Raw genomic sequence first — 27,798 nt, forward strand, 5'->3', positions numbered from 1 at the left:
ATTTCAGACCAGAGTTGCAGATCAGCAACATGATTGGTCCATTGGTTGTCATAGTGTCAGCATTGGTCTAACTGGCTGCAGTAGTGTAAAGGGAAATGTGTTTTGTATGTCTTGAACAAATGTGTCGACCCTGTTGCCAGCGTTACATCTTGGCTCTCTCTGTATGTGGCACAGCAGACAGTTATGTCTTCTCTGGGTTTAGACACCAGTTATATCTGATGGGTGCATCAAATGGCAACATTTATGTGGAAACTTGTGCATGTCTGTTACAAATGAAATAAATAAATAATAATAATAATAATAATAATAAAAACTGAATAATCAGGGCTGCCAATATCTGAGTTCAGCTTGTAGTGAGCTTTTTTACAGGAGAATCTGTGTGCTGCAGAGCACCCCCCAAAGATTTTTCAACACACCTGAATATGCTGAGCCTCATTCATATATTCAATGCATGGCTCATCTGCACACTGTTTTATAGAATATACATAAACATGATTTATTTATTTATGTATTAATAATTATTTATTATCAAAATGTAGATTAATTTCTCACATTATAATAACTCACATTCTTTTGATCAACTTGCATGTGAGCTCATGTTGCCTTTTCTAAAAGTAAGTCTGGTTAAGTCTGTCACTGATGTTTCTCTATGTGAATGAACATACCAGTACATTGGAAAGAAGAGTTATTACGCTCCACATGCTGGCGTAAACATGGAGCTACCAATAGCAATACCTTCAGATTCCAATACAAGTTATGTAGCATGACTAATGCTGGATGACACCAATGATGGTAACAAGGTTATGGCATCAGATGACCACAGCATCACAATGTACCGAGGAGTAAACATGTGCAGACAGAAGTTATGTGAAAATGTGTTGACCAGAGGAGCTACTTCCCTCTAGTGGTCAATGCAGGGTATGACTATATGAAAACCGAAACGTAGCAGGCAACATCTTAATGCAGCATCTTAGCATGCACATGTATACACACACACACACACAGAGACACACAGACACACACACACACACACACACACATGCATAAATATAGCCTACATACATACACAAACAACTGGTTATTAAAAAATCTCATCTAAAAGACTCCCAACCCCCATTCTCTTGTTTAACCTTACCAGTCAGGGTGACTTCATTATCAAACCCAGCTGATGAAACCTCGCTAAAACCAGGACACATATCATGCTTTGTCTCAGAGAGAAAATAAATTGTGACTATAGCCGCATAGGCAGAAAACTGAGACCACACTGACTTAAGAATACGTCGATAGGTGAAAAGCCATTTCTACATGCGTCATTCAGGGCTGCCTGCTCTTAATTTAGTCTGAAACTACTGCTGTTTTGCTGTCCATAGGCTTGGTTCTCACACGCTGTGAGATGTTTATTTTAATATCTATTAAATAGTAAATGCTCTTTAAGTATTAATTTCAATTGCTGATAACAGATTTAATGAAACTATTGATTGTATATATTTGTATTCATGTGTTAATTTAATCTTACAGTTGCACTTACTGTGACAGAGGAGATTCCCACAGTGTCCCAGGGCTCAGGTCTGTTTAATCGAGAAATAAAAAAAAAACCTGTAACATGTCAAGACCATTTAAATTCACTTTGTTTTTCATATTTTATAACAGCTGCAGATAAAGATCCTGTTCTCCCTGCTCACATTTCTGGATCTTCTTCAAGTGTTAAAGTTGGGGGGGATTTTGAGTTCAAGTGCAGCACATTTGGATCAAAGAAACCTGAGGAAGTGATGTTTGTTTACCTCTGCAAGGACGGAGTTGGCATAAAGAAGGCCTCGACCAACAATTATGACTCCACTTTCCAAGTGACAAGTGCCACAAAAGAGCACAGAGGAAGTTACAGCTGCTTGTTCTCCAGAACAAAATACCAGCCCAGTGAGGTGAGAGGACGGGGGAAACTCCATCTCCATCCAAATAATTGGTAAGAGCTCTCATCACATCATGGCCGATCAATCATACTTGAATACTATTGTTATTCTTGTTTGAACCATGAATGTTAATGGTACATGTTTTATGATAACCAAAGGTTTTTTTTGTGGGGCAGCAGCAGTTACAGTATTTCCTCATGTCTGTGTTTATGTAGAGAGTATATCCAGCAGTAACAGTATTTCCTCATGTCTGTGTTTGTGTAGAGCGAGTATATCCAGCAGTAACAGTATTTCCTCATGTCTGTGTTTATGTAGAGAGTATATCCAGCAGTAACAGTATTTCCTCATGTCTGTGTTTATGTAGAGAGTATATCCAGCAGTAACAGTATTTCCTCATGTCTGTGTTTGTGTAGAGCGAGTATATCCAGCAGTAACAGTATTTCCTCATGTCTGTGTTTGTGTAGAGAGCATATCCAGCAGTAACAGTATTTCCTCATGTCTGTGTTTATGTAGAGAGCATATCCAGCAGTAACAGTATTTCCTCATGTCTGTGTTTATGTAGAGAGTATATCCAGCAGTAACAGTATTTCCTCACATCTGTGTTTATGTAGAGAGCATATCCAGCAGTAACAGTATTTCCTCAAGTCTGTGTTTATGTAGAGAGTATATCCAGCAGTAACAGTATTTCCTCACGTCTGTGTTTATGTAGAGAGCATATCCAGCAGTAACAGTATTTCCTCATGTCTGTGTTTATGTAGAGAGTATATCCAGCAGTAACAGTATTTCCTCATGTCTGTGTTTATGTAGAGAGTATATCCAGCAGTAACAGTATTTCCTCACATCTGTGTTTATGTAGAGAGAGTGTATCCAGCAGTCATAGCCACTGATGAGTCCAGAGTGACAGCAGGAGCACATGTGGATTTCAGATGCTCCTCTACTGATGCTCCAGACACCGTAGTCCTCCTTGCGTACCTCTGCAGGAATCACACCATCATTGACATTGAGATGTGGGATTCTCAGAAGAAGCAGGCTAGTTTCCATCTCAGAAGAGTCCAGCAGGTCAATACAGGCAACTATAGCTGTGTGGTGTCAGATGCACCACTGTCTGCAACAGAGCCGGATGTGTGTGGAAGACGTGCAGTTTTCCTCAAAGTTTATGGTGAGTATTTAAGGGTTTTTTTCACAGTGCAATTTAAACTTAACTTTAATGAGTCTGTGAAAATGTGCTTTGTTTTTAATTTCCTATTGTTGTAAATTGCTCTGTTATTCAAAACCCTGTTGTATGCCGACAGCACAAGATATGTCCACACCTGTTGAGTTAGAACCTGAACAGGTTTCACATTGTAATGAGAACTTCTTTCGGATACTGTGCAACATCGGAGTGGTCATGATTGCTGTGGCTATTATAACCAGTGGCCATTTCTGTCAAGGAAGAGGTAAATAAAATGAGTATGTAAACTTCTGTCAAGGAAGAGGTAAATAATGAGTATGTAAACACTATTTTTTATCCTATAGGCTACGATACAATACCAAATGTACAATGTTATGGCCAGCTCAGAACCACAATATAAAAGAGGGAGGCGGACAACAGTGGTTTTGTTCAACCAAAATATATGTATTTATAAGAAATTAGAAATAATAAAGAACTGCAGTCAAAAATATGTCTGGGTGTGTGTGTGTGTGGGGGGGGGGGGGGGGTGCTGTGGTGCAACTGGCTACAGCACTCATAGCCTACTACATTTGGGTCCAAGTGCCCATGGGGAGCCGGCCCGGGGCATTTCCCAATCCCATCTCTCTCTCCCACTCACTTCCTTTCAGTCTTTAACTGTCCTATCATAATAAAGGCAAAAATGTGCCAAAAATGATGTCTATTGAAACAAACAGATTCTCCCTGTTATGAGTCAGTGTTCCATCAAAATTATTTTCAAGCCATTATCTGAGCCGTGAGCCGTGCCATGATCCACAAGACAATTAACTTGGGTGATGTGATGAGTATGGAGAATGTGTGTCTACTTGTCTACTCATTTAAACAACAATGTTTAAACATTTATATTACATTTTCACTGCTTCTAAACATCTCTCTCCTTTACTGTGATATTTATACAATGCCAGTCATGTCTTGACTCTTTAAGATGTACATATTTATGACAAAAATGTATTCCAGAAACCTGTCTCATTATCAGTCATTCTAATGCTGCCTTCTGAATGTTACTAATTGTGTGTCTTATAGTATAGACACCAAGAATTTAGACAGGAAGTAAGCTGTCTAAATTAATCTTGCTGCGCTTACCCTAGATTGACACGCTCGCGTTGCGTTACTGCATGCCGGTGGGTTTTCCTGTGGTGTATACCTTGAAGCATAACCGCAATTTGATTGGCTGGTGTGTAGCGTGACTTTACAATGTGAAGATGTGATAATAATTAATAATCAGACTCATGATTTATTATTAAAAGATTTTAGTCATATAACTGCTTAAATCCAGCTTGCTCTAAAACAAATAAAAATGTGCAAATGCTGCAAGATAATGATAGACAACCAGTGTGAAACAAGTTAGACTTATAATGTTTAAAAACTTAGAAGTTTAGAATTGAAGTGTGTTTTCTTAATTAAAAGCATAAATTGTTTTTTTTTCTAGAATAATCTATTATGATTTTGCTTAAACTTAAAGAGTGTTTTTTCTTAAATATATATAAGAAAGTTTGCTTATAAAACTTAAAATGTTTTGCTACATAAAATGTGTTTGCTTAGATATAAAAAGGTTGTGTTAGAATTAAAGTGTGTTACTGTATGCTAAATGAGATGTGCTTTGAACAAAATGTAAAGACAGAATGTAAGAACATAATGTACCAGCTGTAAGAAACTGTTTGTCAGCAAAACAAAAAGCTGACTGGCAACCAAACAAAAACAAAAAAGCAGAACCAATATTTCATGGCAAGACACAATACCAAATTTGGACATGTTCTATCTGACCGAGAGGGGTATAAAAAGAGAACGGCCCCTTGTTCAGGGCCTTTTTGATCTTCTTTTTTCTTTGGATCTTTAATTTAAAAAGGAGCTTTAATTTAATTTTGACAAGAATCCCCAAATAATAGGGTAGTTGATTTTCTCTCAAATCTGGACGGCCAGACGAACGTCCGTAGTGAGTTTTTGACCTCTCTCAGATTTTGATGACAAACAACTCTTGCAAAAACAGCTCTGAATTTCTTCCTCTTTTAGTGAAGTTAACCACATATTGAAGTACGAACCAAGGGAATAGGGAACAGCGACTAAGAGATAGAAAGTGACTCTGAAGTAGTCCACCTTCCTTAGCCCCCAAACCCCAAATTAGGGAATTTGATTCAGATAGAGAAAACCTCTCAACAAAGTCAACCCTATTGTACATCCTAAACCCGTTGAAAAGGGGCCCTCGCATGAGACACATACACTGAAAGATACCTCCTCTTTTACCCTGTGAAATCCTCACAGTCCGAAGACGAGCGCACCCACACCTACAGGAGTAGCGATCTCTACTGTGTTACGGGAGCCCCGTAGACACCAGAGTGGACACAAAACGCAACAGGTGCCTTGCGTTGCTGTCCGTTGGTGCAGCAAAAGTTGAACATTTCTCTACTTTTTGACGGAGGCGATGGGAGCAAAGCAACCCAACGGAACCTCAATACAATTCGGCAACGGATGACATAAACCTATGCAAAGTGAGCGAGATGCTTCTCCAGCACTGCATTCAACGCAACCATGTTTGGGGGCAGCCGTGGCCTACTGGTTAGCACTTTGGACTCGTAACCGGAGGGTTGCCGGTTCGAGCCCTGACCAGTGGGCCACAGCTAAAGTGCCCTTGAAGGCACTTAACCCCTCACTGCTCCCCGAGCGCCGCTGTTGTAGCAGGCAGCTCACTGCGCCGGGATTAGTGTGTGTGTAATGGGTAGAGAAAATGGCCTCTTATATTAGTTTAATTAAACAGTTACCCCCTCCTATTTTTTTTGTTTTATTACATTTAAGATAACATTCCCATGTATTTTACTTCATGCCAGTAGATGGCGATGTTACACTGCTTTACCGTAGTGGGTTGCCGTGGAGACGGTAGCTCGAGCACTCAGAAATAAACGTCCAGTGCTTGAGAAAGACATCATTTCTGTATCTCCACTTCTTTTCAACCCACAGTGCTATCCAGCCTGTGGTCTTGTACCTGCCCAGATTCCCCTAGGTCTGAGGCCGGTAACATGTGCTTCACCTCACTGTGTGTTCACTGTGTGCTGTGTGTGTTTCACTAATTCACGGATTGGGTTAAATGCAGAGACCAAATTTCCCTCACGGGATCAAAAGAGTATATATGGAAGCTTTTAGCGTAAATTCTGTCAGGAAGACTCAATGCATGCGTCACTCATTCATTCATTACTTCCGACCAATCACCAGTCTGCATCACTTTACTTTGCACCTGCCTGTTGCTTTCAGGTGCCGATTTTCGATGTTCCGTATCCATGCACGGGTAGCTAGTCATTCACTTCGCCACAACTTTAACATTTGATGCAGTCACAGACCAGTAGCTTAGTCTACCTTACGTTCGCTTCAACTGAGTTGGACGCATCTCACCAAAGTCTCGGGGGTTTCCATTAATGTAGCATAGTAAACGTCGGAGAGTAAGGTAGGCCAAATTGTGCCACTGTTCGGGTTGTCCGCCCGGTCTTATCAACGGAAAGAGACAAGTTCCGCGGCTCGGAGGTTCTCTTTCACCCTAGTCTCGTGTTAGATCCTAGTGCTTAATGAGGTTAACGTCGTATCGCTAACAACGCAAATATGGTTGCTAAACTTTTCTGACGAAAACCGTCAGACTTATCAGGCTACGCTGTTAACATGCATGTACGGAACCTTTTAAAAAACTCAGTTAGGCTACTCCAGTTATCGACACTCGCGATGGTTTCCTTGCCAAAGTTGCTATGATACAGCTTTGCTAGGTCCACATCCTAGGCAAATTGTCTCGCTGGTCAGGCTGTTGTGTATGGAAGGCCAACAGGGACAAAAGTACTCTTCCTTCTTGGCTGCAGTAGTCGCAGAGATGCTGTTGGTATTGTCTGCAGGGCGGTAGGCTACTAATGTCATTAACTCATAATAGTTCCGATGCACCTGAAGGCCATATCTTATTTTCATTATCTCATGTCTGGCTGATCATTATTGTCTGTCATCGTCTGTTACTGTCATTGGTTATGTGTCTACATAATATGTAGGCCCATACATTCATTGATTTAACTAATGGCAACGTAATGTATCATGGCTGTTTATTTGCCTGCATGCTAGGTCCTTTTGAAAACGCTATGTCTCCTCTCTAACCACTCCATTCCTCCTTGCAGGTCTTCAGGCTGTAGGGACTAGAACAAGATCTTTCCTCTAACTCTTCTTTGCCAAAAGAGCAACACCTCTAGCAGGCACAAACTCTCCTTCAGGCCAATACTGCACTCACCCTTATACTTTTTCCAAGCACAATGCACTTTGCTTGTCGTCATTCGTAATCTTCCATTACGTCACGGCAGCCGCAAGCACAGGGATGGCATTCCTTCCCATTTCTTCATTACTTAACATCTTAATAATCTTTCAATTTCAGGAGCAGCTCCTCTTCGTTTAATGTAAATGCCTCTCTCTTTAATTTAAGGGTATGCATCTGTCGGCAGGGGAGTACTGACCCTCACCGTAACTATCTACTTCATGCAGGGATGCGGGGCTGGTTCACGTAGGCCTATAGCCAAAACGTTCATCGAGGGACAGTGCTTTGGTTCATATTTAGTCTTACTTCATCCAGGTCATGTGATGTCAACTTATTTACCTCCTCATCTAAGCTATGCGCTAACCCTGTAGCCTACTCTTCATGTCTTTATCCCACCACAGTAGGAGCAGCAGCATTAGTGAACTTACATTGTTTAATCATTAGATTTTGTAATTCACTATCGAATATCCATATGTCCTCGAATCTCAATCACATAATTCTCAATCGTCATATAATAAAATCAATCAGCATTTATTAGTCTACATCACCAATTCACTCTAACTATTTAATTTACAAGGTCTGTGATGCTGGTTCACATATTCTAAACACCCACTTACTCTTGGCTCTGGAGCAATGCTTTGTTACTCATTTAATCTTATTTCACCCAGTCAGCATGATGAGGATTACTCTTCCATCTCTTGTCTTTATTTTAGTTATATGCTAAACCATCCTCAGCGACCATCCATAAGTGCTAGTGTACTCCAGCTATGTATCTGTTGATTGTATTTTGTCTTGTCCTGTTGTGTCCTTAGGTCTGCCGCTGGTTAGTTAACCCTGGCTCTCTTTTCACTCCCTATCAATTCACTCCTTGAATGTGTTCCTCATGGCTTTCTATGGGTTCATGCGCTCTGGGGAATTTTGTTCTGACAGCCAGGTTTTTAACCCTTCTCAGGATCTGGCTTGCTCAGCCATCCTCTTCTCCTCCCGCTTCTATAGTGTAATTCTGAAACATTCTAAAATGGACACCTCAGGTCTTTGTCATTATCAGAGATTCTAAAGTAAATAACTCTTCTGTCCCTATACTTCTATGATCAACTATCTTAAACTTCACCCACACACTTCTCCTAATGCACCTCTCTTTCTTCTACCGACTGGGTTATCTATGTCTAAACAATGGTTCAGAATCCACTTGTCGACAGCGGTTGGTAGCTGCGGGCTCTCAACCTCCCAATATACCGGCCATTCCTTTCGCATCGGCGCTGCAACGTCAGCAGCCGCTCTAGGATTACCTGCATCCTCAATCAAGTTGCTCGGAAGATGGTCTTCGTCGGCTTACGAGTCCTATATAAGACCTCAGGATCAAGCCCTTCTAGATGCGCAAATAGCTCTCGCAAGCGTCAAATAAGGTAAGCTACCTTTCAAAGGTCTGGTGGTGGTTATTCGGCTCAGCTAAAGCATTATTTTAATTACGATGGACCCGAGCCACTCTTCTCCAGTCACTACGCACAGCCGGCACTTTAGGCACAGAATAAAGTGTTAATACATTCTAGTCACTACGCACCGCCGCCCTTGGTCTAGCTTCTGCAAGCAAAACCTCGGGTAATCTCACGTCACAACAGTTAATTTCTTTTATCCTAGCATCACCCCACTTCACTCATCATATACATACGCAACTCGACTCGGCAGTCGACTCGAATCGCAATCATCAAATCGCAATCATCAATCGTTATCGAACCGAACGATCATTAAGCACTTTCCACGGGGATTTGCACCACATTGCATTACATTCTTGCCGTGCAAGAACCGAGCTTACGAAAGCTCTGAGCTTGTGCAAGCTCCTCGACTTCGCTGCAATCGCTGCAGACCATGCTGGTAATTTTCTTCTTTTCACCAGAGAGTGCTCAAGCTTTCTATCTGTTTCTCTATACCTTTTCTCTCTGAACTTATTACCTATGGACAATGTCTATCATGTTTTCCTGTCTCGTTTAGCTAACGTTACCTATGCTGCTCATCTTATTTTGGGGGGCCTTTCCAAGAGCAAGGTGCAAAAGCATGGCTCACTCTTTTCATCTTGCCCTTGGATCTGCTTTAGCTCCATTCCGTTGCAGGATGCGGCTTGCTCACGGAAACAAGTCATCACATTTAGGGGTCGTACTTAAATCGGATATAATCTGTCATGGACACTACACCGTGCTGTTATTTGGGTAAGTCAACATAATTAATTCATTAATCTAAACCTTGCCGTTTACATTTCTATCCTAATAGTAGGCCTATACGTTGTGCTATTTAGCTTTCTTTAACATGGCTTTACCTCTGCCGGATGGACAGTAGTCTGTTAATTTCATCTGCTGTACATCTTGTCCTCGCAGCTTCTGTTCACCATTGAACCGTAACAAATGGAGTTCACAAACTGTAATATTTTGCATCAACTTGCTTATCAATTAAGAGCTAGCTACTCCATTTGCTTGTCACAAGGCTCACAAGGATCTATTGACTGTGTGGTTACTGAGTTCTTGATTACTAAAGACTCACTCAGCAGTAATGAGCATTTCGTATTCAATATACTTCCTCTTGCAAATGTCTGGTGGTGGTTATCTAAATTTAATCATATTACTCATCTCTTCGTTTCTGGTGCCCGTACTGGCTTGGTCGCGTTTGTGCAGGTCATAATCTTTAACTGCAAGCGCTATTTCTTCTGCACTAACCTGAGCTTCTGCCACTGCAAGCTCATTGTCCCCCGAGCATTTGCAACTGCAAGCTCTATCCCGCTGCACTAACCCTGAGCATCTGCAACTGCGAGCTCTATTCTGCTGCACTGACCCTGAGCATCTGCAACTGCAGGCTCTATCCCCTGCACTGACCCTGAGCGTTTGTAATTGCAAGCTCATCGTCCTGCACGTTGTTAGTTAACCCTTAAGCTAAGCTTCTGCAAGCACTAGTCACTCAAGCAGTCTTGTTCAAAGGGTTGAACATCTGCAATCTCAATTCCCTTCCATAACTTTAAATCAATCATAGAATTTGAGTCACAGGTGGTCGAATCCATCATCCTCATCAAATCATCAGTTTATTTTATTAATAGTATATTCTTCATGTGTCTCTGTCTGTCTCGCTTTCTCTGATTCATCTCCCGAGCTCAACCGGATAATACAACATGCACTTTTTAATATTGTTATGCTCTATTTCAGAGAGGATGACCATCTAAGCATTCTGGTGGGTATCTTTATTTCTTATTCTTTGGGGGTAGGCTCCGCCCCTGCCGTCTCATACCGGCAGGATCTGAAAGGGTCGGCACACTCGGTGACCTGGACCGAGGACGGGGCCTATGCCAAAGACTGTCTTATTGTTGCTTATGCCTTTTGTACATCCTTTGATGGATTAAAACATGTGTTAACTTTCATTGTACCTCCCTGAGTCTTTCTGATAGAAATACTTATACTTATACTTATATTTGTGTAGGCACCGTTAGGCTACTGCAGCATCTCATGGTCTACACACCTACTGCCACATCTCTTCTCTTATGAGCAGAAGAGTTTTAGAGCCTATTTGAAAATTCTGTTTCATATGAGTGTATTTCATGGAATTTATTATAACTTTGTCAGTGCAACTATTTATTCTCCTGACTACCAGCAGTCCATTACCCATTAAAATGTATTTTTTTATTTATCTATTGAGGTTGTGGTAGTTGACAATGTCATGATGCATCTCAAAGGTACTGTATTGTCTGAATTGTTTATCTAAATGTAGAATGTAGTTTCCTACACTGAGATTCTGTTACAGGTTGAGACCACTGTGAAAAGATTTAAAGGTATCTATTGCATTTTTGGACATTTTTGGCGACTCTATAGCTCCCCCTAGAGTCTCAAAATGTTAATACTTTAATACCTTTCACGTCTCACAGCTTGAGCCCTTTCCTCTGGACACAGTATATGTCTGTCCATTTGTTTTGGAGCTGATGGAATAGAAAAGGCAAATACAATCTCCAGAGAACTATAACTCCTGACCAGGTAATGTTTCACAATTCTTGTGATGTACCCAGGACAGGTCGACGAGACCCAAATTGCAAGGCTGGTTGTCCTCCTACAGGGCGCTGGCTGCTATATAGCCCCACAATTCTCCCTTTATAAAAAACATAGTCCAGTCCATACAACTTCATTTCAATTTCAAAAGAAATACTGGACTTTTTTTTTTTTTTTTTTTTTTTTAAACAGCGATGAAATTGTGAATTTCCAGAGCATGTTACTCCACATTTGGCAATCGACTCCTACGGACTTTCCCCTAAAGAGGGCCGCAAAGATGGCAACATTTCCGGAAAGGTACTGGCTTGATGAAATTCATTCTGGACTCTCTATCCGACCACATAAAGACCTCGGGATACTTCGGTTTGGCTTTAGGGACCCTCTACTCACTACCACGTAAATGTAATGTTGTTTGGAACTGTAGAAGAGGTATAAAAATAGCGTTTTGTAGCAGTGAAATAATATGCCCTTCTCACTTCCACGCTAACGAGTTTTGACTAAAAAATAAAATAAAACTTTCTCAAAACACATCCGAATTACATGATTTTGATGTCAACTCAACGTATGTACTCCCAATCATCCGTAAATTGATCTAAAGTGCATTTTACTCCAGATAATTCCTTTAAGCAAATGGTTTTATTTAAAACAACATGGCTCACAGCATGACTAAAAGCAAAAGAGACAAAAAAACGAACATTCAGTCATATTCACTTCTGCGGTTTTGCTTAAGACAACAAGGGCCTACAGTAAGTTGGACAAATCAAGATGCCATATAACCTGATGTAGTCTGATGACGACAACTTCCGGTTACAAATGTCCTGTCTTATACTTGTTTTTAAACTGAAATACATCAAATACACACCATGAAATATAACATCATAAAACAAAACCTAAAACATTCAAATACATAGAAAACTACATATCAACACACATTTTTAGATTAGCGAACACACCAAACTCACATTGAGACAACTCAATCAAAGCAACAAGATATTTTGACTGGCTAATGTTGTGTGTTAAACTTTTTTTTAAAATATAATAAATGATTTCACATCATAATCTTTACATTTCCAACAGAATGAAAATAACACACCAAAAACAAAATGTGGATTTGTGACTAGTCCTGATGGCTTCTGAGTCGTCTAGAGCTCATCCTCTCTCAGCGCTTCACAGGGGCCCGGGCCCCATCTGAAATCTCATTGGCCCCTGACTGGCCCCTTTACCGTCTCATCAATAAGTGTCAAACTTGTTGAGAACGACGATCAGAGATGCAATTCCATTCCCAAACAACTGGTGGCAGTAATGCACCTATGAAGCTTGAAAGCTAAAGCACACAGTGAACTGTAAAGGAAAGAATACATTTGGCTAACCAGAAATGTCTCTGCTAATGTGAAGAAACGATACATTTGGCTAACGGAAGTATAACGTGAAGAACTGATACATTTGGCTAACGAAAGTATCAGCTAGAATTCTAACGTGAAGAACCGATGGCAGCGTGTCATCCTCCACAGGAGTTTCTTGGTGAGTCACAAATCTCTATGTTGGTTATCATCATTATGTGAAAGGGACGTTTATTTAATATGTTAAGTTTGTCAATTAAATTACGAAGCAGCAGCAAGCTTGCAGTGAACTGTTAACTGACTTAGTCAGTGAACTGTTAACATTAACTTAACGTTAGTTTACTTGAGTTGAGGTTTGATTGTTATTCATTGTTAGCATGCTGATAGATTTTATGTATGGAAAGGTAATGTATGAAGTATTTGAAACGGTGTTATATGAAATGCAGAGAAATGGACATCCTGCTTGTTTGGGATCCGAAATTAATAATATTACATGCGCTAGTGCGCCTTACCAAATGTAAATAGCCTAGGCCTAACGTTTTTTTTGATTGCTTGAGGAAAAAGTTTGGCAGCTGCTAACTGAACATGAGAATACATGCCTAATAGCTAATGCTACGTTTTTGTAGTTAATGTGAGCTATCATTGCAAAGTTATTAACCACTATTCTGAGTTTATTTGATTCATGGGCTTCGCATGAATTCTGTCTCAAAGTGTTAGGACAAGGGGAGTTTCATTGAGATAAAGTGGATACATTTTCTACTCTATTCACTCAAGCTTTATATGATTTAAAAAAAAATAATAACTGGTTTTACAGTTGCCAGACGACATGCTGAATACAAGCATGGATTTTGTGACACGCATTTGTGTTTCACCTACAGACTGGGATGGCGCAGGAGCTGGTGAGTGGTGACTTCAACCCACAGTCTTCAGAACCACCAGTCACCAAGCATAGCTGCTCCTAATGGTATGATGCTATTTCCTATTGCCACTACAGTGAGCGTATTTTGTCATTCATTTTAGAAACGCCAGGTTGACAGTGGGTTATGAAAGTTAATAACAATTAAGTTACTCAAACTTGTTTCATTTTCTTCTCTCCAGACATTTCCCATTCTAGAGCAGATGATTCTGTGCAACCTCTCCTAAACTGGTATTCCGCAAGATGCAGCACGGAAATAGGAAGAGGCCACTCAATGACTTCTGATACAAAGACTTCAAATGGTAGGAATATTCCATCTTTAGTGTTTTGCTACCCCTTCCGTATTTTTTTTGCTTTCAAATGACCCATCGTCAGTCTTCAAATCAGAATCAGGCTTTTCTAACTGGAAGCAAGACAGTGGCTTCAAAGACCATTCCAAATCAGACCATTGTAAAAATAGTTTGTTTGTGTAAATATGATGTAGTTGTTGCTCACATGCTGTGTGTGTGTGTGTGTGTGTGTGTGTGTGTGTGTGTGTGTGTGTGTGTTTTAATGTACGCAAACTGGCAGTGAAAGTGGTTTCTCTTATCAACAAAAGGGGAAAGAGTTAAACAAGTAAAACTTGTTTAATTGAACGAAAAATGTGTGTATGATGTATGATTTCTGTCTAAAATATCAATGTAGACTACGTGCCTCTGCCTTACTGAACAAGGGATTTTCTGTGTATGGATGTTGACCGGTTCTTGGCCCCTCAGTGTATGATGTGGCCCCTTTGTGGCCCCTGTCTCAGAAAAATCCTAGAACCGCCACTGCTCCTCACTATCCCTCCTCATTACTGTCTTCCAGTTATCAGCACGGAGAGGCAGAGGATGACGATGACGAGTGTGAGTTGTTTTTGGGTACTTTTCTTGAGAGTGAAATTATTTTTATGCTATAACAGTGAACTCGGTACGCACTTATATTAAAAAAGTAATGTTCTCTTAATTCCCCTTTGTAGGTTCCCCTTATGCAGTGAGCCAGAGAGAGCAGGAACCCATGTACTCCCTTGTTCAGCTGACTGAGCAGAAAACTGACTGTTCCACCAGCGGGGATGGAGAACTTGCCTCAAAGGCGTCAGGACACAAGGCCATCATGAAGAACAACTCCATTTATGAAACCGCGGGTCCATAGCTTCAAACTGCTGCCAGTGCACTGTGTCAGTGCTCAGTCAGGGCATGATGAGGAGACTACTGGAGTTCAATCATAAGGCCTACTGGGACTTTTGTGCTGGATGTGGTCTAATTTATTTTATTTTATTGTTTTACAAGTATGTTGTCTAATTGTTTTTCAGTTAATTTTATGTATGGCTGTAAGTGGGCGTTTTCTCACCTTTCATTTCATTGCATCAGTTTAGGCTTTTGTTAGATCATGTGGTTATCAGTCATCTGCGTCCTAGTTGCAGTGGTGTTTTATTTGTTACTTGCTGATGACGTGAGATATATTGAAATTTACTCCAGTTATTGTAGGAAAGTGTCTGACTAACTATAGTTTTGCAACTATTAGTGTAAAAGAAAACACATACAGTACAGTATATGTGGTTTGGGGTGAGATGCATAAAAACAGCTTCTTTTCAGTTCAAATGCGGAAGGAGCTCTTGCCCTCTGAGCTTCCTGTTAAATTTCCCATGAAAGTTTCTCACACTAGTCTTTCAAATTCATTGAATATTGGCTAGAAAGGAGAGACAAAGTGGGCGGCTGTTGCACATCATTTCTCTTCAATTATCTTATGTTGTTCTGTTGGTGTGAAATTTAGCCTATGCTATATAAAGATATTTAAAGGAAAAATATGAACTAATACCAATTTTATAATGTTTGTGAAGCCATGTTTACTCTAAATTAAATTAGAATATCCTTGATTGCACACTGAAAGAGATGACCAACATGCTCCCTCAAAAGCCAAACACAAATTCAAAAGCACAATTGTCCTATTCTGACATTATTCCTACTATTATTCTGACGCTATTCTGGAAGCGTATGTTTTGGAAACCTTTTTGGTGCTAATTACGCTACAAGTTTTACAGGCACTGGGCCTCGAGACGCAAAGGTGTGAATGAAGCTCCCTGAGTTGCAGTGACATTTTTTGACACTGTGCCACTGCTCGGCCTACTCTGGCCACAAGATGGCAGTGCAATACAAGATGACAGTGCAATATATCTCACCACTGTAGACTTTCTGTAATATGTCTACTGGAGAAATTTAAGTTAAACTATTTAAAAGAAAAGAGGGGCTACTTCAATACATTTTGACAGTAAAATCTGCATGAGTTAACAGCAGCTGCCACTAAGTTTGTCCTACCTTGGGTTCCTTATACATCTTACTGCTCAAGTGAGTAGCTTTCCATGTATTTACTTCATGTAGCCTAATTTTGAATCACAGCGCACCGTGCAGCCAGTCCTATGAAATGAAGCTACATCTAAATGAAAGTGATTAAGTTACAGTCCCATATGGACAAGAATCCCAACAACTAGATGCACCGCAGAGCGGTACAAAATATGACCGCCGCCCAGTCCAGCACATTTTTTCCACAAAAGTAAGTCACGCTTGTCAAATTGTGTTCATTTCCTACTTTGTTCCTTTCTTGTGTGTTTGTAATTGAGTGTGTGCAGAGTGTGTGGTGGTTTTTGTGTATCTGAGTTTTGTGTGTTTTTTGTGTGTGTGTGTGTGTGTGTCAAATCAGGCAACCACCTACTCTTTGCGATAAGTGCAATGGGATCTTTAACAACCATGGTGAGTCAGGACCTGAATTAACATTCATGCATGTCCTTGTCACTGCAATAGGACATTGGGATTGATATTTGTTTGGTGGCTTTTGGCCACAGGGAAGAGTGCCACCTACTGGCCAGCCACCAACACCACTTCCAGCAGGAACCTACTCTTCCAAGGAGGTTTCTTATCCAAGTACTAACTAAGCCTGCTTAGCTTCAGTAATTCAGCAAAGTCAGGGTATCTGCTGGTCTGGCTGCTGGCTGAAAACAAAAGGTGAAAGGCATATATGATTCTAACTGTCTCACTGAATTGCATTATGCACACCCAATTCTCACTGGTATCTGCTAGACAACAAGTACCAAAACATGATTAGTTCATAGATTTCACATGTAAAATAAATTTTATACAACCTCACCCCAATCTTGCCTGTTCATAATTCTGAGAACTTCTTGAATTATGTGTACGTGTTTGTGTGTGTGTGTGTGTGTGTGTGTGTGGCCTGCCTGTGATTTCCAGCTTACCACGCGTGTGTGTGTGTGTGTGTGTGTGTGTGTGTGTGTGTGTGTGTGTGTGTGTGTGTGTGTGTGTGTGTGTGTGTGTGTGTGTGTGGCCTGCCTTGCCAATCCAAGGGACAGCACCAAACGATGCATTTCAACACACAGTTGGCTAGTGCTACGACCAATCAGATGCATATCGAAATGTGCACGATTGAAAGGCGCAGCACTGTCGTCATCATGTGATTGGGTAAGACATGTGAGCATTAGTAATGAGCTTCAACATTTTGCTGCCAGATTTCCAGCTTACCACATTAGACCATTACATTAGGAAATTAATAAGATATTACCGAATGCTGGGCCAAATTGCATAGGTTTGAGTTTGGTTATGACCACTACCTAAAATATTTATTAGAACTAAATCTAGGTTTACAGAGGCTGAGGGCTCTCTCTGGACGAAGAAATCATAGCGGGGATCCAATTGGCAGTTTAATCCCGTCTACATCACTTTACATTAGTGATTTGCAATGTGATTCATTCACACTCCTAAGAGTATAAAATGGCTCCCATGATGTCTTATTAGCACTTGGCCAAGTTAGTATCACAGCATCACATCCTCAAAGGGGTGTGCTGCTCACTAAATAGTCAAGCACTTCCTCATACGCTTTCTTTGCTGTGATGGAATCACTGAGTTTCATTCTTTTAGTATGTCGCATGATACAATGCCACGGTAGGAGATGCTTTTAGTTTATTTCTTTATTTCTTCTTGATATAGCCTACTAGTAATTTCACACAGAGACATTCATATACAATCTTTATAAATTGACAGTAAAGATTTAACTATCCAGTGAACTATCTATCTATTGTTTTCCCCTGAAGGGTCCCCTCATTTCCATTACCTACAGAAAGGAGAGGAGGTAACACTGTCCTGTGGAACATGTCAATAGGAGGCTGATGTGGACTCAGACAACAGAGTGGACTGCAGATCATCAAAGACCAGGAATTATTCAAATAGACCAGAATGTCAAGCTAGAGAACCGGACTTATGCAATGAGATAAAGAGAAACACATCCAGAATGTGTGACATCAGTGTAAAGAGGGGAGTCTTTGCTTGTGTTAATGACTTTAAATCTGACTGCTTCATTCATCCATTCAAACCCTCTGCTCATCATGTGGAGTCCTTCACTGTTGCTAAGGAAGAACCAGACAGTAAGTGTGAATGTATTATACCTTTTGATATGAACAGCAATAGTAACGACATGTCATATTTCATTTCAACATTTCACTTTGTTCACAGTGGTGTCCGCACCTGTAATGGAAAGCTCAGTGCATGTGTCTGCAGGAGGATCAGTTAATCTGACGTGCATCTTTACAACAAAGAAAGATTATTCCCCATCAGCCTTTTGTGGTGTACTGGATTAAGACTGGTGCTGAGAGCAGCACATGTGTGTACTCACATCATTACGCTTCATATGATGATGGTGGTTTTGATGGACACTGTTCTATTGACAAAGATCTTCTGTTAAGGAGATCATACACATCCCACCCTTCTCTCACTGATACCAAGACCCATAACCTGATGATCAGCAGTGCCGCCCACTCAGACAGTGGACAGTATGTGTGTGCCTTACAAGTGAACAAGAACCAGCAGTACTGGAGAGTAATCACCAACACTACAGTCACTGTGGGTGATCCAGTCAAACCTGGTAAGAATATGAGCCTCACTTGAAATTCAGTTTCTTTCTCAGTGCTTTATCTTTTGATTTGGAACAACTAGTTAGATAAGTGTTTTTGAAAACCATGACATGGATGTGCAACTTGTTTGATTTGTCTGAAGCTAACATTCATTTCTTATGTGATCCATGCTTATCATGGGCGTGGCTAAATTTCTCAAAGCAGAAGTTGTGTCATCTTTGTTGTGTTCAGTGCACACAGTTTCCCTGCTACGTGGGAGTGTGATTGAGGTCCTGCTGGTTATTGGTGTCGCTCTCCTGGTTGGGTTTGAGCTCTACAGAAGGAGGACCTTTGAGTTTAAAGGTAAACATGTGATGATCAAAGACTAATAATCCTGTCAGACATTTCAACAATAATTTAACTGTTATGATTTGATAGGGCCTGATGCACAGATTGCAGACGCAGAGCATTCTGATACATACGGTGAGTGTGCAGGTTCTTCACGTTCAATTGCATGTTCTCAATATGCTTATAATAGCTGCTCTCTCTTCATGTCTTGGACATTTTGAACTCTCTTAAAAGCTGTCTCTTTCCTGTCCATTTCTCTGCATTTCATATAACACCGTTTCAAACACTTCATACATTACCTTTCCATACATAAAATCTATCAGCATGCTAACAATGAATAACAATCAAACCTCAACTCAAGTAACCTAACGTTAAGTTAATGTTAACAGTTCACTGACTAAGTCAGTTAACAGTTCACTGCAAGCTTGCTGCTGCTTCGTAATTTAATTGACAAACTTAACATATTAAATAAACGTCCCTTTCACATAATGATGATAACCAACATAGAGATTTGTGACTCACCAAGAAACTTCTGTGGAGGATGACACGCTGCCATCGGTTCTTCACGTTAGAATTCTAGCTGATACTTTCGTTAGCCAAATGTATCAGTTCTTCACGTTATACTTCCGTTAGCCAAATGTATCGTTTCTTCACATTAGCAGAGACATTTCTGGTTAGCCAAATGTATTCTTTCCTTTACAGTTCACTGTGTGCTTTAGCTTTCAAGCTTCATAGGTGCATTACTGCCACCAGTTGTTTGGGAATGGAATTGCATCTCTGATCGTCGTTCTCAACAAGTTTGACACTTATTGATGATAGACGGTAAAGGGGCCAGTCAGGGGCCAATGAGATTTCAGATGGGGCACGGGCCCCTGTGGCCCCGCCCCTAGAACCGCCCCTGGTGAGGAGACAGTAATGAGGAGGGATAATGAGGAGACAGTAATGAGGAGGGATAGTGAGGAGACAGTAATGAGGAGGGATAATGAGGAGACAGTAATGAGGAGGGATAGTGAGGAGACAGTAATGAGGAGGGATAGTGAGGAGACAGTAATGAGGGGGGATAATGAGGAGACAGTAATGAGGAGGGATAGTGAGGAGACAGTAATGAGGGGGGATAATGAGGAGACAGTAATGAGGAGGGATAGTGAGGAGAGGAGACAGTAATGAGGAGGGATAGTGAGGAGACAGTAATGAGGAGGGATAGTGAGGAGAGGAGACAGTAATGAGAAAAAATCACACAAAGATATCTGCTCATAGCTTTAGAGACCCATCCCAATGAAAATAAATTATCATTATCAAATGATAATTATCAAAACACACAACAAGATCTAAAAGGTTACCTTTGGGATATCACAGTTTGAGGCGCTGTAAAGACAAAAACAAAATACGAACTGAATTCTATGTTGATGATAATAAAAATCATATTGGAAAAACACATGTAAATGTTTCACCTTTGGTCCCGGCTGATCTCCTTCTAAGTAGTATGATGACGACAGCGATGAGAATAATGGGCACTACTACGCCAGCCATGTAGATAGGATTGAATTCTGAAAAATATGATTTCAAATCATATCATCATAGTGCTTCAACAGAGGGAGATGTATGCTTTTCCATTGCGCTTACCAGCATCTCCAGGGGTGGGGAGTGTTTGATCTGCACTGTGTGAGTTGTTTTTAGAAAGGTGCTCTATAAGTAAACATTATGTTATTATTATCAGTCCTACTTCAATTAATGCATAGCATTACTTTTATTCAGACACCTCACTGCATTATTCATTATGCCTTCCATGAGAAATGTCAATACCCAGGGGGCAAAACACCCGTTTTTTACGAAATCAGACATGGGCTGCTGTAAAAGGTTGTCATATAAAAATGAAATCTATGATGTCTGAGGATCACAACCTGGGTGGACAACCTGGTCAACAAGCTGCTGGAAACTTGTAGGATGTGTTCAAAGTATGCATGTCCCCCGCAAAAAAATACGCTTTTGAAGCTCTTTGCAGTTCCCTATGGCAGCTAGCAGCCGCGATCAAATGCCATCATCCATAACTGCTTTCATATCTCTGCTATATATCATTTTAGTTGTGAAATCTACAGCCCTACCAACACAACGGGAATACAGCTTTCAAACGATATCTTGATTGTACAAGCAGTATGAAATATAGTTGTGATTATGTAACGTTACATTGAAAGACTTTGAACTTCTGTTGCTAATTATCCATGTTTCTCCACTAGCACTAGTTCTAGCTTAGCCTGCTGCAAAGAAAATAGTTTTGATTGATCAAATAGTTTTACGTATACTACTTACCGAAAAGGTGATCTTGTAAAACAGTCCATAAATAAGATATCAGTCGGTTCTGTCTTTGTATCCTTGCACTTTTACTATGCACAAACTTAGTCCACAAACACATCAAAAACACAACGTCTTCTTCTGCAGTGGTGCACGATTATGTTAACGCTACTTCCTGTATTGTTGAAAATCCCATGTAAAATAGGCTAGGCTACTTGGATTTTCATTTCACCACTAGAAGGCAATAAATAACCACTTATTGCTGCTGTGGACTGCAAAGACATCGGCAGCGATAAAATATCGAGAAGCTGGCGAAATCAAGGTTGAGAAATTTCATGGTAGCCTAAGTGCTTTTCAATTTTCATTATAAAACAATTACAACCCAAAACAGAAAAACTTGGGACGTTGTGTAAAATGTGAATAAAAACAGAATGTAATAATCTGCAAATCTCTTAAACTCATATTTACTTGAAAAAAGGACACAGACAGCATGTTGAAAATGACAAATTTGACTATTTCATGAAATATATATTTTAATTTTGAATTTGATACCAGCAACATGTTTCAAAAAAAGTTGGGACAGGGATAACAAAATGCTGGAAAAGGTGTGTAATGATAAAGAAAACTAATTAGGGTAACTGGCAACATGATTGGGTATGAAAAAGAGCATCCCAGCAGGGTCTCTTAGAAGTAAAGATGTACGGGTATTCATCACACAAATGATGAAACAATGCCATTTTAATGCTTCTTAAGATGAAATTGTGAAGTATTTGGGGGGTCCATCATCTACAGGACAAGGGAAGGAGCTGAAAAACACATTGGATGGTCGTGGTCTTCTGGACCTCAGATGGCACTGCATCAACACCAGACCTGTTTCTACACCTGTCATTGTAAAATTCTAACAACCAAAAGCTTGTTTAAAATGAACTGAGGTAACATTAGACCAATCAACATTTGCCATTGTTTTTGGAAATCATGGACTCATCTGGGCTAAAGAGGAGAGGGCCTATCCATGTATCCAACCTATCCAACTTGTTTTAGTGCTCAGTTCGAAACCCAACATCTATGACTGTGTGGAGGAGCATTAGTGCCTACAGCATGGGCATCTTGCACATTTGGCAAAGCACAATCAATTCTGAAAGATGTATACAGGTTTTGAGCAACATATACTGCCATATCTATTCTAGAGAAGACCTTGAATATTTCAGGAAAACAATGGCCAAATGAATTCTGCACATATTTAAATAGTATTTAGAAAGAGTCCAGGTGCTAAAATGGCCTGTCTGCAGTTCAGATTTGTCAAATTAGGTGCATAATGGAATGGAAAGCATGACTAAGAATACCCCATACTGTTGAGCAACTGAAATCGTGTAGTAATGACTATTTGCTAGAGTTCATTCTCAAAACTCTAGCAAATAGTCTCCTCAGTTCCTAAACATTTACAGAATTTTGTTAGATGAAGAGGTGAAGCAGTACAGTGATAAACATTCTCCCGTCCCAACTTTTTTTGAAACATGTTGCTGGCATCAAAATGAACATATATTTTCCATGAAATAGTCCAAATTTTCATTTTCAACATTATGTTGTCTGTGTCCTTTTTTCTGCTAAATATGGGTTTACGAGACTTGTATATTATCACATTTAGTTTTTATTTGCATTTTGCACAACGTCCCAACTTTTTCTGTTTTGGGGTTGTATTTCAAGTCGCTATTAATATGAACACTATAATAATGATGAATCGCTTGGGCAGTAAAAAATCAGAAATTTTGGATGGTCTCTGGATGAGGGCCAAGCATTTTCAATTCCATCTACACAGCCTGCCTGGCCTGTGTCAATGGCCATGGCAATATCATGTGGTTGTGTTAAGGGTTGTCAGAAGAGCTGCTCCTGTGCAAAGAGGGCAATTCCATGCTACATAGGATGCCTTTGCCAGGGGCCTGAAGAAGAGCAGCAGCTCTGTGGAGGGGGACCTGGACAGGGTGAACCAGCTGAACCACTTCTACAACAGGTTTGACTGCCCTGCTCCAGCTCCAATGGCAGTGATCTGTCCACCACCCCCTGCTGACTCAGACATTGCTCTTGTTTGCGTGCCTGCCCTACCCCCACCTCCCAGTCTCTCCAGCTCTGCATCCCAGTGACACCCAACAACCTAAGCCACCATCACCTCACGCCCTGCCCCCACCTGACGCCTCCTTGCCTGTGCCTGTTGAGGTGTCCACGACTCTGGCATCCTTGACAGGGACATCAAGGAGGTGGTCATTCCCCAGCCCCCATGCACCCCCACACCCCCTCAATACCAGTGCAACACTCACGTCCACATCACAGGCTATCGTACCCCCACCATCACTGGATATTGCACCCCTCCCCCACATAGCGATCACGAACAATGAGGTGACAATGACTTCAGTCAACAGCAATCGCACACAGATCCCAGATGCACCCCTCCCCCTCCCCACACCCCCCATCATCACAGCAGATCAAGTAAGAGTTCAACTAAAGAAACCCCAAGGCCTGACAGACTGTGTCCAAGGCTACTCAAGGCCTGTGCTGCTGAACTGGGGAAGCCACTGAAGCACATCTTTAACTTGAGTCTACGCCTCGGACAAGTTCCAACACTGTGAAAGACATCAAGACATCACTTCATTTCTCAAGTCCTAATATAGATAGATAGATATAGTTTTTTCTATAGTTTTTTATATTACCTTGCCTATACTCGCTGATATGTCCATACTTATTTTATGCTGGTCTCTAGACTTTATTCTTGCACTGTTGCACTGTTGGACTTACTCATTTGCACCATCACCATGACACTCACTCACACAGAGCACCTTACCTTTCTATGCACAGAGAATCACAGGCTCAGTCCCTGCCTCAGTCATTGCAAGCGCCTGTTGATAAATCACTGTTTTTAGAATTGATTTAGATTAACTGTTATTAAGTATAATTTGTACTTTAGTATATTTAGTATATTCTTTATCTTCTACTGTCCTTATTGCTTAGTTGTTTTTTTTATATTATATACCATTAATTTCTTTTTTCTACTGTTAGTGAATGTGTGTGTGATGTCTGTATGCTACTGAGACCTTGAATTTCCCCTGGGGATCTATCTATCTATCTATCTATCTATCTATCTATCTATCTGCTGAAACACTAGAGAGCAGCAACAGCAGCAGTGACTCTGAAAACAGCTAAACAAATGGTAAAAACATTATTACAGAAATTAGTTATCACCCTGAATTGTATTCTGTTTGCCTGTTTCATTAATTGTTTTTTGTTTTGTTTTACAAATTGCTGCTTAATGTAACTGTTTTAATCAGTATATTTTAAAAAAAACTACTCCACACATGACTCCTGTGTGTTTTAGTCTTTCAACATTTAGTTGTCTATCTTACACTCCAAACACCTGGATTGAACTCCAGAATAACCCGCCTAACCCCAAATCCTGAAATCCTTTTTTTTAATTTCGATAGAATAAATAAAGCTATCCCACTTGTGAAAGAATATTAGAAATACTAGACATTATAATACAAATAACAGATCTTGCATAAATATGCAAACTATGTAGGCCTACTGTATAGAAACAGAGCTGTACTACAATTCACATCAGTTAACAGATTAACAGTAAACCTTTCTTGGATCTTGTTTGACTTGATAGGCAATCATAGGCTTGAAATTGAATTCCCTCTAAATGTGTTAATGGGTCTGAAGTCTGGTTAGTAAAATGATCAAAATATTATTTCATCTGTAAAAGTTAACTTCACATGGTATTTTGTTTATTTTAACAACAAAGGGAAAAGAATGCTACCGAATATAATGGAATGTTCTTTAAATATTTATAAATATCTTTGTATACCTATGAATTAAGAGGCATTGTTAACTCTTACATTCTAATTACATGTACAATCAAGCCTATCTTCCACTCTTTTGAAAGGTGTGCTCAGTTTGTTTCTAGCATAAAGTATCAGGGAGATATGGCCCTGGATTCATGGATATAATTAAACCTTTTTAGCATGATTGGGTGATTCCGGGGAGTTAAAGCAGAATTTGAGGTAGCATTGTTTTGACCCTAATTGCAAGTTTCCAGCAGCTTGTTGACCGGGTTGTCCACCCAGGTTGTGATCCTCAGACATCATAGATTTCATTTTTATATAACAACCTTTTACAGCAGCCCATTTCATCTAAACCCCCTTTGCCCCCTGGGTACAAGCTAAACTTACCAACAGTGGTAATTCCAGTGGTTGTTGGATTGGCTTCAGTATACACATCTTATCATGACAAATACCATAGTGAGGTAGTCAGTGTATTACCATCCATTATTTAGTCACACCCATGGAGATATGCATGGATGGATCACATAAGAAAAGAATGTCAGCTCCAGACAAATCAAACAAGTTGCACATCCATGTCAGGGTCTTTAAAATATGTATCTAACTATCTGTTCCATCGCAAAAGATGAAGCACTGAGAAAGAAATTGAATTTCAAGCGAGGCTCATGTTCTTACCAGGTTTGATTGTATCACCCACAGTGACTGTAGTGTTGGTGATTATTGTCCAGTGCTGCTGGTTCTTGTTCACTTGTAAGGCACACACATACTGTCCACTGTCTGAGTGAGCAGCATTGCTGATCATCAGGTTATGGGTGTTGGTATCAGTGAGAGAAGGGTGGGATGTGTATGATCTCCTCAGCAGAAGATCTTTGTCAATGGAACAGTGTCCATCAACACCACCATCATCATATGAAGTGTAATGAAATGAGTACACACATGTGCTGCTCTCAGCACCAGTCTTAATCCAGTACACCACAAAAGGCTAATTGGAATATTTCCCCTTTGTTGTAAAAATGCACGTCAGATTAACTGATCCTCCTGCAGACACATTCACTGAGCTTTCCATTACAGGTTCGGACACCACTGTGAACAAAGTGAAATGTTGAAATGAAATATGACATGTCGTTACTATTGCTGTTCACATTAAAGGGGATCCTACATTCACACTTACTCTCTGGTTCTTCCTGAGCAACAGTGAAGGACTCCACATGATGAGCAGAGGGTTTGAATGGATGAATGAAGCAAGAGCCAGATTTAAAGTCATTAACACAAGCAAAGAATCCCCTCTTTACACTGATGTCACACATATTTGGTTCACTTCGCTTTATCTCTTTGCATAGGTCCAGTTTTCCAGTTGGACATTCTGGTCTATTTGAATAATTCCTGGTCTTTGATAATCTGCAGTCCACTGTGTTGTCTGAGTCCACATCAGCCTCCCATTGACATGTTCCACAGGACAGTGTTGCCTCCTCCTCTCCTTTCTGTATTTAATGGAAATGAGTGGACCCTTTGGGGGGGTATTTGGGGGTAACTGATATTTATTAAACTGCTGTTATTGATAAACTGATAATAAAACAATGCTGATATTAATAAACAAGTTTGTTGATATTAATAAACATTTTATTAAAAAAGTAGCAAAACCTGAAAAAGATCTTGTCCTACCATGGCATTGTATCATAAACAGATCAGAAGAGTGAAACACAGTGTCTCCATCACGGCACAGAATGACCATGAGGAAGTGCTTGACTTGTTTTGTACAGAATGCTGATGAGGGGACGATGTGGAGAACTGTCATTTAGCACTCAATACGGTTTAGAAAAATAACGACTTCCGACGAGAAGTTCAAAGAAATGGGGACGTTTCACCATTCTCACACCCCAAATAAGAATAATGTATTTCATAAAAACTACTGAGTGAAATGGACATTAAATAATATATTAAATATGTTCCACATATTATAACTAAATGTGCAATGTCATAACATTGAACATCATAATAATCAACCATATCATAGGCTAATAATAGTCAATAATGCTCTTTCTGCTGTGCTGCACAGTCGTCGTCGTCTCTCAGACACTGATCATCTTCTAAACACCTATAAGGAGACAAGCTGAAAGCAACATAAAAACTGATTTAGTTGTTTGTTGTTTTAGAAATTAAGCCATTATTTTAAGGTAAAAAGAACCTAGGCCTACATATCTTTAAAGAAACACTGTAGGGTTGTTTTACCTTTTGGTAATATGTAATAGGACATATTGTATAATAGGGAGAATGGCATCCCTGTCATTGCCATGCGAGCTTGAAATGCCTGGTATTGCACCAAGTTACTTTCATACCGTGCAGGAAGTGACACTCTTTACACACTGGGTGTCCTTTTAGTGTTATTTTTCCATGTGAATTCTTCCATCGTCTTGCTTTAATAATATATACATCACTTTGGAAGAAGCTGAAAATATGCTATATATGCCAAGAAGTAATTGTCCATTGTATAGATGCACACAGAAAGTATTCTTTCTCCCTGACACTTGGGCAAATGCTCCTCCATTGCAGTTGAGAACTGAGAGCTTAGGGTTTAACTGTCTGGGTCATAGACTGTATACAGTCTATGGTCTGGGTTGTGGTTGCTATAGCTACAACACTAAGCAAAAGGTGACATGATATTTTCTCACGGTCTTATCTTTACACTTTACCAAGTAAATTGTGCTTTGACATCCTAAAACATGGTTGGCAACTACGTTTTTGTAGGTCATCTGAATGATACAAGTAAGC

General features: G+C 40.2%; 4 long non-coding RNA genes across 5 annotated transcripts; 2 read left to right on the forward strand and 2 right to left on the reverse strand.

Annotated features, from left to right (window-relative positions):
- Positions 1-1,533: 1,533 nt before the first annotated feature.
- Positions 1,534-3,314, forward strand: LOC121694582. Its single transcript, XR_006025827.1, has 3 exons — positions 1,534-1,960; positions 2,764-3,066; positions 3,200-3,314. It is a non-coding gene; the product is annotated as an uncharacterized LOC121694582 (long non-coding RNA).
- Positions 3,315-6,341: 3,027 nt separating this feature from the next.
- Positions 6,342-16,073, forward strand: LOC121694581. Its single transcript, XR_006025826.1, has 3 exons — positions 6,342-11,385; positions 14,500-14,537; positions 14,651-16,073. It is a non-coding gene; the product is annotated as an uncharacterized LOC121694581 (long non-coding RNA).
- A 4,099-nt stretch (positions 16,074-20,172) lies between these two features.
- On the reverse strand, positions 20,173-25,811 carry LOC121694580. Of its 2 annotated transcripts, none has more exons than XR_006025825.1 (4): positions 25,705-25,811; positions 25,420-25,452; positions 20,365-20,599; positions 20,173-20,278 (listed from the first exon to the last, which is right to left on the reverse strand). It is a non-coding gene; the product is annotated as an uncharacterized LOC121694580 (long non-coding RNA). The 2 variants fall into 2 exon arrangements; XR_006025824.1 differs by having other exon boundaries at positions 25,420-25,467; positions 25,705-25,790.
- Positions 25,812-26,065: 254 nt separating this feature from the next.
- LOC121694579 lies at positions 26,066-26,376 on the reverse strand. The gene is made up of 2 exons (XR_006025822.1): positions 26,201-26,376; positions 26,066-26,112 (listed from the first exon to the last, which is right to left on the reverse strand). It is a non-coding gene; the product is annotated as an uncharacterized LOC121694579 (long non-coding RNA).
- Between the last annotated feature and the right edge of the window lie 1,422 nt (positions 26,377-27,798).

This window comes from Alosa sapidissima, chromosome 20 (genome assembly GCF_018492685.1).
Source record: "Alosa sapidissima isolate fAloSap1 chromosome 20, fAloSap1.pri, whole genome shotgun sequence".
Classification (NCBI taxonomy): domain Eukaryota; kingdom Metazoa; phylum Chordata; class Actinopteri; order Clupeiformes; family Clupeidae; genus Alosa; species Alosa sapidissima.